General features: G+C 46.8%; 1 long non-coding RNA gene across 1 annotated transcript in view; it reads left to right on the plus strand.

Annotated features, from left to right (window-relative positions):
- The window catches only part of LOC139233327 (uncharacterized), a 63,058-nt gene extending 61,664 nt beyond the window's left edge, over nucleotides 1–1,394 (plus strand). Inside the window, exon 5 of the long non-coding RNA XR_011588182.1 lies at nucleotides 1,243–1,394. This is a non-coding gene — a long non-coding RNA (uncharacterized lncRNA). The remainder of the gene's footprint in view (nucleotides 1–1,242) is intronic.
- Nucleotides 1,395–14,588: the final 13,194 nt, after the last annotated feature.

Raw genomic sequence — 14,588 nt, forward strand, 5'->3', positions numbered from 1 at the left:
TCAAGTTAGGAGTTGTCTTCTGATCACATTATTTTTCATCCCACAAACAAAACGGTCAAGCAATGCTCGGTCCTGAAAGTGTCTGAAATGACAGTGAATAGATAGCTTATTTAATACTACGATGTACTCACTGATATTTTCATCAATAAATTGATCTCTTATTCCGAAACGATAACTTTCAGCAATTTCCAGGGGCTCAGGACTGTAGTGCAATCTGCTTAAGTAATGTTTCCTTCGGCTTGACAGGCACAAGCACATTTTTTAGGGTTTCATACACTTCGGGCCCTGCTTCAGTTAAGAAAATAGCCTGCTTTCTTTCCAAAACCACACGATTACGGTTTTCATCATTGGGGACTTCGATTATACTATTGGCGGTGAAAAACGTTTCTAGCCGCTCCACTACGCTCCGAAAGTCTCGCAGTCGCATTGAAACTCCCCCAAGCACCCTATTATTCCCATAAGTGCGGCCATCTGGACTCTGACAGTTCAGTCAAGTGTGCTTGTAATTTACCTTGAATTTTTAGCTGTTAATCAAAACAAAGATGCTCTCAAAGTCTCTCTGTCGGTTGGCTGAATCATCCACCAACAAAAATTTCAGCTCGGTTATTCAGAAATCCTATCCTTCATCGCCAATGTGAGATCTTCTGTATGACCTCACAAACACACAGGCTCTAAGATGGCTGATAACTTCAGGAACCTGTCAGGTGACCTGTTCCCTCTTTATTGTTGTAAACAGCAGAGGCTGCATTACCACAGTAGTCCACTGGGTGGAGCTATATACATATTATATATACTCTCTATATCCCTTTGCAGGCTCTTTTTGTATCCTCCCCACAGCTTACTTTCTGGATTCTCAATTAACCACACGCGGCTAGTGGCTAATGCTCTGGTCAACACTGGTTTAAAGGTGATGTTAAACTTCAGAAACATTGGCTTGAGGCAAATAGTAGCCTATCTGGGTTCCAAGCTACTTCCTTTGATGGTTATGGATGCAAGCCCAATCAAAGTGAGAAATATTTTGTATGTATTTTCATGATCTGTACATAAAAATATAGTGAGTTTAATTATTTTTAAGTCCATAAAGTTTGTACAGTTTTGGATCTGCTTCAAGGCATAAGCTAATGGAGGGAGTAATAGGCGAGCCTGGGTGCAGCCCTGCACCTTTGTTCAATGATTCTCAGTTTACCAGCACCTCAATGCCAGCACAAATGTCAAAATTAATTTGGCCTTGGTCCCTTTAAGGAAACCAGTTGATGTCACGAGATCAAATGACGTCACCAGACCCATTTCCTCCAATTGGAGAAATTCAAGCCCAATCAAGGGAAATTCATTTCAGACAGTGGGATGGAGTCAGCAACTGAGTCGGGACCCACCACCGATGTCGCCTGCCACGGACCCACCGAGGTCAAGAAAATTGCAGTCTGTGTGCTGTTAATAGATTCAATTAAATTAGATTACTATGTTATAATTACTCATAGTACAAAAGGTTTACTATTAATTTTCTTGGTTGTATTTGCTGAGGAAATGGTTTATGTGTTCAGAAAAGGTTAAATTATCACTTTGAATGAGATTTAACATTTAGTGTATTTGTGCCATATGCATATCAGTTTTACTGTTTAATATCCTCTGTAGTTTGCTAAGTGCAGCATTCTGAAGCACACTTTAATAATGTGGAAGATAACAGATAACAAGGGAGGAAGAGACTGCAAGAAGAAAATTATATTAAAAAAATATAATCTATTTCTCTAATGTAACTTACAATAACATGCGAAAACTAGACAGAAAATACGAGATGAAAGGGAAACAAAAAATAATAAAGCAACATTTCAGTGATGGTATCAGCAGAGGAGGAGTCCTGCTGAGAGTTTCACTGTAAAGGGCTCTGCCCCATATAAGCTAAAACAAATTTTGGATGCCAAATTCTGACCTGATATTGATATAAATGAGGAATCCATCACTGGACTTAACTTTTCAAAGTCCTAGTGAATTCCTGGAGTCAGTTTAGTGTAAGGTTGTAAAATTAGCTAACATATGGATGTGTGTATCCAGTAGAAACCCACTCTCTACAGAGCAGAATTATTTCAATTAATCACTTCTGTTATGAATTAGAGCAGCATGCAAGAGACTCTCAAAAACATTTTTATTCCTAATGCTGCAGTAATCTAACATGGAATTTTTAAATATTCAATGCAATGCACCAGTGTATAGTATTTGGTAGGAAGAGCTGTGTTTGTTCTGTACTGCTGAGTTACCATCTTTGTCTGTCAGCATGTACTTGTATAGCTTTTGAGTACCTGTTTGATAGGCACCTATTTATTTTTTTAAATGTTGACAGAATTATGGGCCCAATTTTCCCCAAACCCTTTTTTCGGCGCACTTGGCTTAAATGCACCGACTTTGCGTGCTGGAAACGCCGCCGAAAAAGAGGGGCCCCATCCTGCCCGCTCTGCCGACTCTCTGGTGTCCCAGCGTGGTGCAGCTAGTGAAGTGGGGGGGGGGGGGCGGAGCAACAGGCCAGCGCAGAAAGCACTGCTGGCAGCTGCGCGCATGCACAGTGACGTCTGCGCGCATGCTCCTGCCCTCCCAGCATGTCCTGCGGGCTGTGAGCAGGACCCGATGCCCGTAGCCCCTATCGCCGACCGAAGGGACACCCCGATCTTCGCCACACCCTATCCCCGACTGAGTGGCCTCCTGCACGCACCAGCCGGCCGGCCCGCTGAGTTCCCGGGTCGAGGTAGGACTTCAGTTTTATTTTTTATGTATTGATGGTTGTGCTTGAGAGTTTTGATTGGGCGGAGGGGAGAAGGAGAGTTTTGGGGTGGGGGGAGATAAAGAATGTTCTTTGGGGGAGGGGGGAAAGAGTGTTGTGGGGGGGGAGATGGAGAGTTTTGGGGGGGGGAGAAAGAGTGTTTTGATGCGGGGGGCGGAACTTAAAAAAAAACTTGATTCTGGCATAAAGGTAGGACTTCTATTTTTAATTTGTTATTGATTGATTGTTTATTACTTTTTGTGGATGTTTAGTGCTTTGTAAGTCTTGGTGCAGGTCCTCAGCTTCCTTCTATTTTTTAATTTGTTATTGAACGCTTATTTTTGTGCTTTGTTTAGTGCTTTGTAAGTGTTGGTGCTTTAAACGTACTAACCTGCGACGAATTCTTAACTGCCCGCAATGTTTTTCAGAGCTGGCCACATACGCTGACCTAAGTCGATTTGGAGTAAGTTTTAGCTGGCCAAAGTGACATGAATGGCCAAAATTGGCGTAAGTGTCTGGGAATGCCCCCTTTTGAAAAAAAAACTGAACTCAAAAAAATCGTACCTAACTGACTGACTCTGGAGCAAATTTTAGCGGGAAAATGGCATTTTTTAACTTAGGTCAGAAAAAAAACTTACTCCAAAAAAATTGATGCAAGTCATGGCCAAAATTGGGCCCAGTATTTTATTTAACTCAACCTGCTGAGGCAATCCATGTGGCATCATAAAATAGTGAGGTTTCTCTCAGTGTGAAAGTTGTATTTCAAAATGATACAACAAACCATGATGCAATATGGCTATAACTTATTAATACTTTACTATAGACTTTAACAGATTCCACCAGAATGTAAAATTAATTTTATGGGGACGATTTTCATCCTACCTGCCTGGCAGAAACAAGATGGTGAGCAGTTAAATTCGTCCAAGTTACCGATGCGCCCTGGAGCTGGCGGGAGCTGACTGTTTCCGATTTTAACCTGCTATACTGAGTAGCTGGCAAGAACATCCACAGTGTCGCCCCCCTACCCAATCGCAAGACAGCCTGGCAGCTGATCCCGCCACCTACCTGGTGTCAGAAGACGGATTCCAGCGATTTTCCTCTACTTCCCTCCTAAAACAGGTGGGAAGTCGGCCGGCAGGATTTAAATGACTCTTGACTGTTAAAACTGGCATGATCTCATTCTGTCACAGGTGGGCAGAAATGTAAGTTGTCAGAGCGGTTTTGTGCAGGAAACCCACTGGCAGCTCTGTCAAAGCGTCAGACAACTGAGGGTTGAAATTCCATGGGGGGTTCCAATGGTTTTTTTCCTGGAGATTCTGCCAGTCTCCACCCTGGAGTTACGATGGTAGACCAGAGGAATGCCATGAAATTTCAATCCTCCCCTATGTGTACTGCATGCCTTTCTCTGTTCTTCTGCAGAGGAATGGGCGTATTTTTGATTTAAATCGCCAAAGTAAGAAATATCAATCCCAGGTAGTGGAAAATATACCCACCTTTTTAGCACCTGGTATCAATCACTCCCAGGTTACGTATAAGGGCCTAGAAATTTGGCTGTGCAGTGCTCATTTCTTGGGTGCTAAATAGCCACCTAAATCTCCGATATACCAGACGGGAAGCACACACTCATCACAAGCTGGAAGTGCGCCACCCACCATATTGGTAAAGAAGAAAATATTGGCGTACTGCATCCATGCAAGAAACACAAGTTATTGGGGCAGAAATTGCGCTCTGCCGGAAACTGGGTGCACCTGCCATTTTTGAAGTGTTCTGGCCACCGCAAAATGGATGTGGTGGCCGATCTGGCGAAATTCAGCTCCTCAGGGTTTTTTCAGCGGCGTGGAAATGGATCATCATGGGGGGGGAAGTGGGAGTGGAGTGGGCTGGGCATCACTAGCAGGGCGGAAGTGGGAGCGGGACAGAGTCCACAGCTGTCAGTCAACAGTGCCGCGCTGGTGCATCACAACGTCTCTCCCCTTCAGTTAAAGGGGAGGGCTGCTGCGAACTCTGCATTCATTTTAGTTAGCTCACTGGGCCACCAGGGAGGGTTGTGGCCAGGCCAGCGATTGGCACCCAAGACGGGGTGCCAGGTTACCTGTTGGTGGCCCGGCCGAACCTGGGGCATAATTGTTGGCCACAACTGGCAGCCGGCTGACAAAAAAAAATAATATCGTGGCCATGCTGCCATTTCACACAGAGTGCACCAACAGCAAAAGCTGTCAGGGCACCAGCCTGTGGTGGCGCCGCTCTGGCAGGGCAATTTCGCGAGGGGGTCCCCGCCAGATGGTAAGGGGTCAGCGCATGCACATCACGGCGGGAAAATGGCCGGAGTGGTCCTGGACACCACTCCGCTCCTGAGAAAGAGCAGTTTCTAAAATGGCATCCCCTCCACGGAGAGTCGGCAGCCATTCCACGCTGCCCCGTAGCCGCCGCATTACGGCGGTCAGAGGCCTTATCGAAATGGGCAATTTTGGAGCCATATCATTGCATATACAAATAAGAGGCTAGATTTATTTCAAAGAATGTGGACCAGTGTCGGGTGCCATTATGCCCCTCCTATTTTGCCACCTATTTCCTCCCCTCCCACCAGTCACAACAGCTACGCACCTCCCACCCCCCCGTCCCACCACCACCTGAGGTCCACTGTTACGCCAGCAGCCGTCCGATCGACAATTGCAATTTGCATATGAGCTGCCTGTTGCTCTCGGCAGCTCACCAGCTCAATGTAAATGAGGCCCAAAACCCAATATCAGGGGTGCTTTGGGCCTCACCATCCAGGCGCAGGGATTGTTTCCTGCACTCCCCACTCCACGCATGACCAAAAATGTCATTACTGGGCCAGCATATCCAAATCCAGAATAAAACTCCCTCCACTCTGCCCCAGTAATCCAATTCCTGGGAAGAGAACCTTGCAGTGCACTAGTATGACTTTTTTTCATTTTCTGTGCCAAGTACTCTTTTGCCCTTTTGAATAACACTGGCAATTTAGTACAAACTATTGCTCAATCATGGTCAGTTTTATGCCACAGACCCGTGTCTAATTCGAACTGAATTTAAACTCTCCAAACTCCATTTCACAAAGTACCCTATCACATCTCTTGGACTCTGGTCCCAGAAGTCAAAAGACATAGGCCTGAAAATTCCCATTTATGCAGGATTTCTGCTGCATTGCAGGCGAAGCTACAGTGGTGAGCCTGGAAAAAAATCCAAGGAAATCCCAGGCCATGATCCAGTATGCTGATCAGTTCCTTAGAAAATATTTAATCAGAAACCAGCCTCTATGAACAGATAATCTCACCATAACATTTAGAAATGTAAAACAGATTGCTCTGCATTCTAGATCACTGTGTTCCTCTGATGGTATCAGAACCTTTACTGAATGGTTGCTGAAGTCACATGGATGTAGAATTTCTATAGTTCCAAAATTATTGTGGGGGATCAAGATATCTGCCTCCCTCACCCCTGCCCCACAGAAAGTCTACCTGAGATGGTTAAGTAAAACCAAGATCTCAGAGCTCATGAACTGTTGCTATCTGCCAAAAAGCCTTGGCAGTGGGATGAAAGTGAGAGAGTTGTTGCCTTTTCAGGTACTGCTAAGCAGATGAAGCATATAGTATGTAAAGAACAATGGGCTGAATATTTGAGCACTCTGGAGGGGCAGCAATGGCGGCGGAAGGCATTTGCGTGCGGGGGGCCAGCTTCCAGCGCCCCGCCGGCACATTTGGTGCCGGGTTTGCGAAGGTGCGGAGCAGTACCGCCCGGGAGACGTGAGCCGGTGTGCAATGCTTTTGATTGTGACACCGGCTCGATATTTAGATCGTGCCCGCTCCATAGCATTCCGTAGCGCGCCCTAGTGGGACTGTCGGTGAAAGCTGGTATTCCAAACTACACCGGCCGAAGAGATTGAAGAAATGTCTACCTCAGGTAAGTGTGATTAGTTTTAATTTTTTTATTTTTGCGATTTATGTTAGGGTCGTGTCAGTAATGAATTGGGAATGTTTTTGGTGTATTTTTTTCTCCACGGAAGCCTCTGTTAGGGCATGCCCAGGCCAGCTGTTTAGCTCTGGATTTTTAGTGGCTCAGCCGGCCCAGCGCCCAAAAAGAGCCTCCCAAACTCCAGGCCCAGCTGATGAATTTTGTGGCGGCAGACACAAACCATTTGTCAGTGCAAAATGTACTGCTCCGCCCGAGACAATTTCACAACAGAGACATGACTGAATTTCTTCCCCTATCTATTTTGTCAAGAATAATTTTGGAGCAAAATGGTAAGCAAGAATACTTTAGCCAGAGTAATGGAAATTATGATTTTTTTTTTAATGCCTCATTCATTTAAATGCACTTCTGACATGCTACCCTCTGGCAAAAAATAGAATTATGATAAAATGCCAGGCCTGTTGTGGTGATGCCACCTTTCCACAGGGAAAGTAATGAATGTGCTTCCCCTTGCAAACACATTCACTGCTTTCCCTGTGGACAGCTTATTGATTGGTTTGGCATTTGTCACCAGTGACTTGGAAGGATCCAATGATGTGAAAGTTTAATACGTCTGTGCGGAAGAGGTTATCTTGAGGAGGTGACATAGATCTGTGACAACTTCCTTTGTGAAGCAGAGGAGGCAATGACAAGTTTAGTCAAAGGCTCAGGTCGGACTGTCTGGGTTTGTAAATGAAACTTTTGGAGTAAGGACAAATGTGTATACACCAGGGGGCCGAAATTGTCCCTTTCGATAAGGCCTCTGACCGACAGCAAGCGGCAGCCACGGGGCGTCGTAGAATGGCCGCCGACTCTCCGTGGAGGGGCCAGCATTTTAGAAATTGCCTTTCCTCAGGAACGGAGCAGTGTCTGGGACCGCTCCGGCCATTTTCCCGCCGCGGTGTGCATGCACCGACCCCTTACCGTCTGGCGGGGACCTCCCCTCACAAAATTGCCCCTCACCCGAAATTGCCCCACTGGAGCGGCGCTGGCACTGGCCGGTGCCCCCGACAGTTTTTGCATCCTCTATTGGGTACCAGGCCACTGGCCCGGCCAAAATCCTCCATTGTGACGGTGTGACACGCCAACGGGATGACGTTATCAGTGCGGTGCTGATGACTGACAGCTGCGGACACTCCATTCCACCCTGCCATTGATGCCCAGTCTACTCTGCTCCCACTTTCCCCCATGATGATCCACTCCACCACCCCCCGCCCCAACCGCTGGAAAAAAAACCCCGAAGAGCTGAATTTCGCCAGATAGGCCGTCGCATCTATTGTGGCGGTCAGAACACTTTAAAACCGGTAGGAGCACTCCATTTCCGGTGGAGGGCAATTTCTAACCCCAGCTCTCTTGTTCAATTCATGATCTGTTCTTCCTCCTCCAAATCTGGGAACATGTTTGGAAACCCCAAGAAAATCCCATTCTGCCATTTTGCTTGCTGCAAGTGAAATTACATCTGGAAGCAAGACTGTTGTAGAGAAAGGAACGGTAAATAAAAGCCTTACAATGCAAGCAAATTGGTCTAAATATCAACAAAAAGTAATGTACCAATGATAATGTAGATAAAGAAAAATAATGCCATTAAAACAATTCAAACAGTATCCTTAGTGTTCCTAAAGTAACTGTTAGAATATTAATTTTATTACTTAACACAATGTTAAAATGTAGGATAATTCTGAAACACACACATATAGTACCAACAATAACAACTTCAATTTATATGGTGCCTGTAATGTAGAAAACACCCAAAGCTGAGAGAATTCCAGAGTTTAGGGTCTAGATGACTGATAGCTTCCAATTGTAAAACAAATGGATTTTGGGATGCACACGTGGCTAGAACTTGAGGAACACACATTTCTCAGAGGGTTATAGGGCTGAAGAAGATTAGAGATAGGGAGGGGCTTTTCATCTATTTTCATCTTTCCTGTTTGTCTTTCCCACCATACAGCCTCCTTTGGAAGGGGTGACAATCAGTGCCATATATTTCCTTCAAGTCAGTTAAGAGGGGCAATCTGACTTCTTTCTTCCACCTTACTTTTATATGGCAAGCTGAAACTTAAAAGTAGAAACTGTCATGTATCTTACATTATTATATATAACTGTATCCTAACGTGCTATACATGACTGTAATAAGATATGATCTGTAACCACCAGCATACCTTACCACCAGGGGTGCACTTGCAAGAGACAGGTATATAAGGACAGATCTCAGGCAAATGCAGCATTCCAGAGCTGTGAAATAAAGGTGCAGGTCCAGAGTGACCTTGACTTCACTACATGCCTCGTGTGAATCTGTACTGAGGGGACAGGACTATACAGTGGCGACGAGTTACCGGATTACAGAATCCACAGAATGGTGAACAACAGATCAGATGAAAAGTACAATGCTGGAAACAATTGGGAGGACTTTATAGAAAGGCTCCAGCAAAGCTTTGTAACCAAAGACTGGTTAGGAGACGACATAGTAGACAAGAGAAGAGCCCATCTCTTGACCAGCTGTGGCTCGAAAACATACGCTTTAATGAAGGATCTGCTGGCACCCGAGAAACCAGCAAGCAAGTCGTTTGAAGAATTGAGCACACTGGTAAGAGACCACCTGAAGCCAGTGAGCAGCCTACACATGGCCAGACACAGGTTCTACAACAACAGACGTTGTGTGGGCCAGAGCATACCCGACTTTGTGGTGGAACTTCGGAGGTTGGCTAGTTTATGTGAGTTCTCCGATGAACTGAGGAGAGAAATGCTGAGAGACTTTTTCATTGAAGGAATAGGCCACGGATGCATATTCCAAAAGCTCATAGACACCAAGAACCTGACCTCAGAGACAGCAGCACTGGTTGCACAGACATTCTTGGTAGGGGGAAAAGAAACGAGGTTGATTTACAATGCAGGTATGACAACTAACGAAATAATGGAACAAGGAGTTCACAGCATTAGACAAGCTGCTACCCCCACACACAGACAAAACCGGGAGAACAGGCTCTCGACAGCAGACAGTGGCACCAGAAGCCATCAAGGGCCACAGGAACGGCTGTTCATACCTCATCAACCCACAATGCGAGCAATCAACTACAAACTGAGAGAAGCTCAAGAGAGATCAGCCAGACGCAGCTCATTCTTTGGGAACAATGAAAACAGTCTGTGCTGGAGGTGTGGGGGTGGACACTCGTCAAGGGGATGTCGATTTCAGCAGGCGGTTTGCAGGAACTGTGAATATACAGGGCATTTGGCTCGCATGTGCAAAAAAACGGCAGCTCGGATCGGCTGATATACGAATCGGATGGGTCGGAAAGCGGACCAGAAGACGGTGGGGACAGTACCCGGGACACCGATGTACAGCGGGTCAACACGATCAATGGCCGCTGCTCCCACAACAGGATGCCTCCTATAATGATGAGGGTCATACGCGACGGGATACCTGTCAACATGGAGCTGGATACAGGAGCGAGTCAATCTCTCATGGGCGCTCAACAATTTGTACAACTGTGGCTGCATAAAAGAGACAGACCAAAACTCACAAGGGTTGACAGCAAACTAAGGACCTATACCAAAGAAATCATACCAGTCCTCGGCAGCGCCATGCTCTCTGTCACACACAAAGGGACAGTGAACCGACTTCCCCTGTGGATTGTCCCCGGAGACCCCCCAGCACTGCTGGGGAGAAGCTGGCTGGCAAAACTAAACTGGAAATGGGATGATGTCCATGCCATGTCATGTCATTAGAGGAACGGGCCTCCTACTCAACAGTTATAAAGCGATTTGAACATCTCTTTCTGCTCAAGTCCATCCCGGGGACGGTGGTATTTCAAGACTACATACTTATCATGGGGCAGGAACACCGACTCCCATCTCCGTAATTTGGAGGAAGTACTAAAGCGGTTGGATCGGGTAGGCCTGCGAGTCAAGAAATCCAAGTGCCTGTTTTCGCACCCGAGTTTGAATTTTTGGGCAGAAGGATTGCTGCTGATGGAATCCGCCCAACAGAGTCCAAAACTAAAAGCAATTCGCCTGGCACCCAGGCCCCGGAATGTCTCGGAGCTGCGCGCCTTTCTCGGGCTACTCAATTACTTTGGGAACTTTATGCAGAACTTAAGCACGCTGCTGGAGCCTCGCCACGTGCTACTCAGGAAGGGGTGCGATTGGTTGTGGGAGGACGCCCAGGAACGTGCCTTCAATAAGGCACGCAACCTTCTGTGTTCCAACAGTGTTTTGACTTTCTTTGATCCAGGTAAAAAGCTAGTTCTCACATGCGATGCGTCAGCGTATGGGGTCGGGTGCTCTTTACAACATGTAATTTGCCCGCACTATTGACAACCCATAGCTTATGCCTCCAGGTCACTTTCGCGGGCGGAGCGCGGGTACGGAATGGTAGAGAAGGAGGCGCTCGCGTGCGTGTAAGGTGTCAAAAAGATGCACCAATACCGTTTTGGGGCCAAGTTCGTGTTAGAAACCGACCACAAGCCCCTCACGTCCCTCCTATCCAAGAGCAAGGCAATAAACGCCAACACCTCGGCGCGAATTCAGCGGCACTCATGTTGGCGTCCTACGACTATACCTCGTGTGAATCTGTACTGAGGGGACAGGACTATACAGAAACAACTCTTGGGTATCCCTGGGACTTAAGCACATTACCCCAGCGCGCTCATATCTAAAAAAAAGTCTTTTATTTAACACGTTATCCACTGGGAATCAAGATTACCTGATCTTCAGGATTTCCAGTATTCAAGGCACTTATTCAAATTGCTGACAATCTCACAAAACATATGCATTATTTTTCATACTTCTTCTGAGAAATTTGTTCATTGCAGGGCTTTTCTTATTGCGTTGGAGTGACTTACAGAGTAAGAAATTAAAATCATAAAAAAATGTTACAGCAAGGAATAAGAATTTTGACAAATAACTACATGGAGCACTTTTGAAATGCTTAATTAAAAAAAAAGCTGCATTGAAAATGAAATGAGATAGGAGCCTTGAACTAGGGCTTGTCATTGCACAGATTATTAGAAATTGGTAATGATGGTTTTATTGCCTTAATCTTAATAATAATCTACTCTAAAAATACTTATAACAAAATACTGTTTGGGGCCGAAATTGCCCTTTTCTATAAGGCCTCTGGCAGCCTGAAAGTGGCAGCCACAGGCCAGTGCACAATGGCGGCTGAGTAGCGGCGGACTGGCTGACATTCGCGGCATTGCCCTCATGGGTTTTCCCGGCGGTGAGGATATCCGCCCTGCTCCTGCAGATGCGTTGTTAACGATGACATCAGATTGTGCACCGCTTCAGAGCTACCCCGGATGCAAAATTCACCTCAAATCTGATTCCGGCCGCCTGTCGGTGCTAACGACAGGTTTTTGGGTCGGTACACAGTGCTTGTTCAAGACTGCGTCTAGCAACATTCTTGTCGGGGAGATTTTTTTCGGGCTTTTTCAATCATTGCGAGTAGCCTTGTTGACAGCTGGATTGAGTTATAGTGGTCCTGGCCTTTCATACTCTACAACAGAGAGCCGTGATTGAGGAGGCTGGGCTTGCGGCGGAGAACTAAATGGGGTCAGTGCTGGCAGCGGAGCGCCTCCTGCACATTGTGCGCGACAGGGAGGCATGCAAGAGAAGGCGGTGCTGACTCCAACGGCTGGATAGGCAGCGGGCAAGGGTCGCAGCATCACATGGCTGCCGAACATGCAGAAGGCCATGGAGATGGCAACAGAGCTAAACCCAGAGAGGTGCATGAGGAAGGACCTCGGGTAGGGCCTGCCGTCAGGAGGAGGTTCAGGTACGCAGACCCCTGCACCACATAGTGGGTGAGATGGACAGGAGGCAGCATGTACAGGAGGCAGATGCTTGCCAGCAGCAGGCTGCAGACGATGAGGACCAACAAGAGCAGGAGGGAAAAGGTAATGAGGCCACTGTCAAAGGAAGACGCGAACATAGATGTGGGGGCAAAAGGCCTTATTGTCAAAGGGTCAATGGACAGCAGTTCTCATACATGGACCTGATGGATGACCAGTGTCTCCGGAGACTGCGATACCACAAGGACATCATGACGGAGCTGTGCAATCTCCTGCAGCTTCAAACAATGTTGAGTACTGTAATATATAGCTCCACCTAGTGGACTACTGTTCCTGCTAGTGGACTACTGTGGTGATGCAGCCACTGATGTTTACAATAAAAGCAAGTTCCAGATTGAATCCATCTTGAGTGTGTGTGCTTTAGTGATATCACAAGTACAGCTCTGACCATCGCATCCAAGGTCACCATCGCACTCAATTTCTATGCAACTGGATCTTTTCAAACTGCAACAGCAGACATCTCCAAAAGCTCCCAGTTTGCCGTGCATAGCTCCATTCGTCAGGTGACAGATGCTCTGTATAAGAGGAGGAGGGTCTACATCTCCTTCCCTCTGAGCAGGAAGAAGCAATTGGAGTGGCAGGCGGGATTCATGAGGATTGCAGGCTTCCCCAGAGTTCAGGGCACCATAGACTCCACCCACATCGTATTGATGGCACCACAGAACAATCCCGAGATGTTCCACGCAAGGAATTCCACTCCCTCAATGTCCAGCTTGTAAAGTCCTGTCCCCTCAGTACAGATTCACACGAGGCATGTCGTGAAGTCAAGGTCACTCTGGACCTGCACCTTTATTTCACAGCTCTGGAATGCTGCACTTGCCTGAGACCTGCCCTTATATACCTGTCTCTTGCAAGTGCACCCCTGGTGGTAAGGTATGCTGGTGGTTACAGGTCATATCTTATTACAGTCATGTATAGCATGTTAGGATACAGTTATGTATAATAATGTAAGATACATGACATCACCCTCCCCCAAGGTCTTATTGTCTTTATAGGTTCAGTCTCTCAGGTGGTCTATGCTCACGCGTGGAGCGTCTGAGTTGTGGTTCAGTTGTTTGCCTTGGTGTCTGTTTTTCTTTGGGTGTGGTTGCTGGTATCATGCCTGGACTGTCTGTTTCGATTGGTGTGATTGTTGTTGACTCGCCTGGGCTGTCTGTTGGGATTGCCATTTCCTCAGGTTGTTCCCTCTGTCTGTCCACCAAGTGTGATGCGAGTTCCACATTGTAGTTTGCCTCTGGTTCCGCAGTGTTGTTGGTAAATCTGCTTTTGACTTGGTCTACATGCCTCCGGCAGGTTTTGCCATTGTCCATTTGTACTACCAGTAATCTATTTCCTTCCTTGCCCATTACTGTCCCTGCAAGCCATTTGGGATCCCTGCCATTGTTTAGTACAAACACTTTGTCCCCTATCTCATTCCATCTCCCCCTCGAATTTCTGTCATGGTACTCAGTCAGCTTATGGCGCTTTGCCTCAACGATTTCGTGCATGTCTGGGAGGATTAATGAGAGCCTTGTTTTTAAAGTCCTTTTCATCAACAGTTGCGCGGGGGGGATCCCAGTCAATGAGTGCGGACGAGATCTGTATGCCAGCAGCAGTCGCGACAGGCGACCTTGCAGCGTGGGACCTTGGATTTTAAGCATGCCTTGTTTAATGATTTGCACTGCTCTCTCCGCCTGGCCGTTGGAGGCCGGCTTGAATGGTGCCGTCTTGACGTGATTTATGCCGTGGTCAATTATAAAGTCTTGGAATTCTGAGCTGGTGAAGCACGGACCATTGTCACTGACCAATATGTCAGGGATTCCGTGCGTTGCAAACATGGTTGCAAGGCTCTCCACAGTGGTGTCGGTTGTGCTCGAGTTTAAAATGGTGCATTCAACCCACTTTGAAAATGCATCTACAACTATGAGGAACATTTTGTCCATGAATGGGCCCGCAAAGTCTACGTGCACCTGCGACCACGGTTTGGTAGATCAGGGCCAGGGGCTCAGTGGAGCCTCCCTGGGGGCATTGCTGAGTTGGGC

This window comes from Pristiophorus japonicus, chromosome 2 (assembly GCF_044704955.1).
Source record: "Pristiophorus japonicus isolate sPriJap1 chromosome 2, sPriJap1.hap1, whole genome shotgun sequence".
NCBI lineage: Eukaryota > Metazoa > Chordata > Chondrichthyes > Pristiophoridae > Pristiophorus > Pristiophorus japonicus.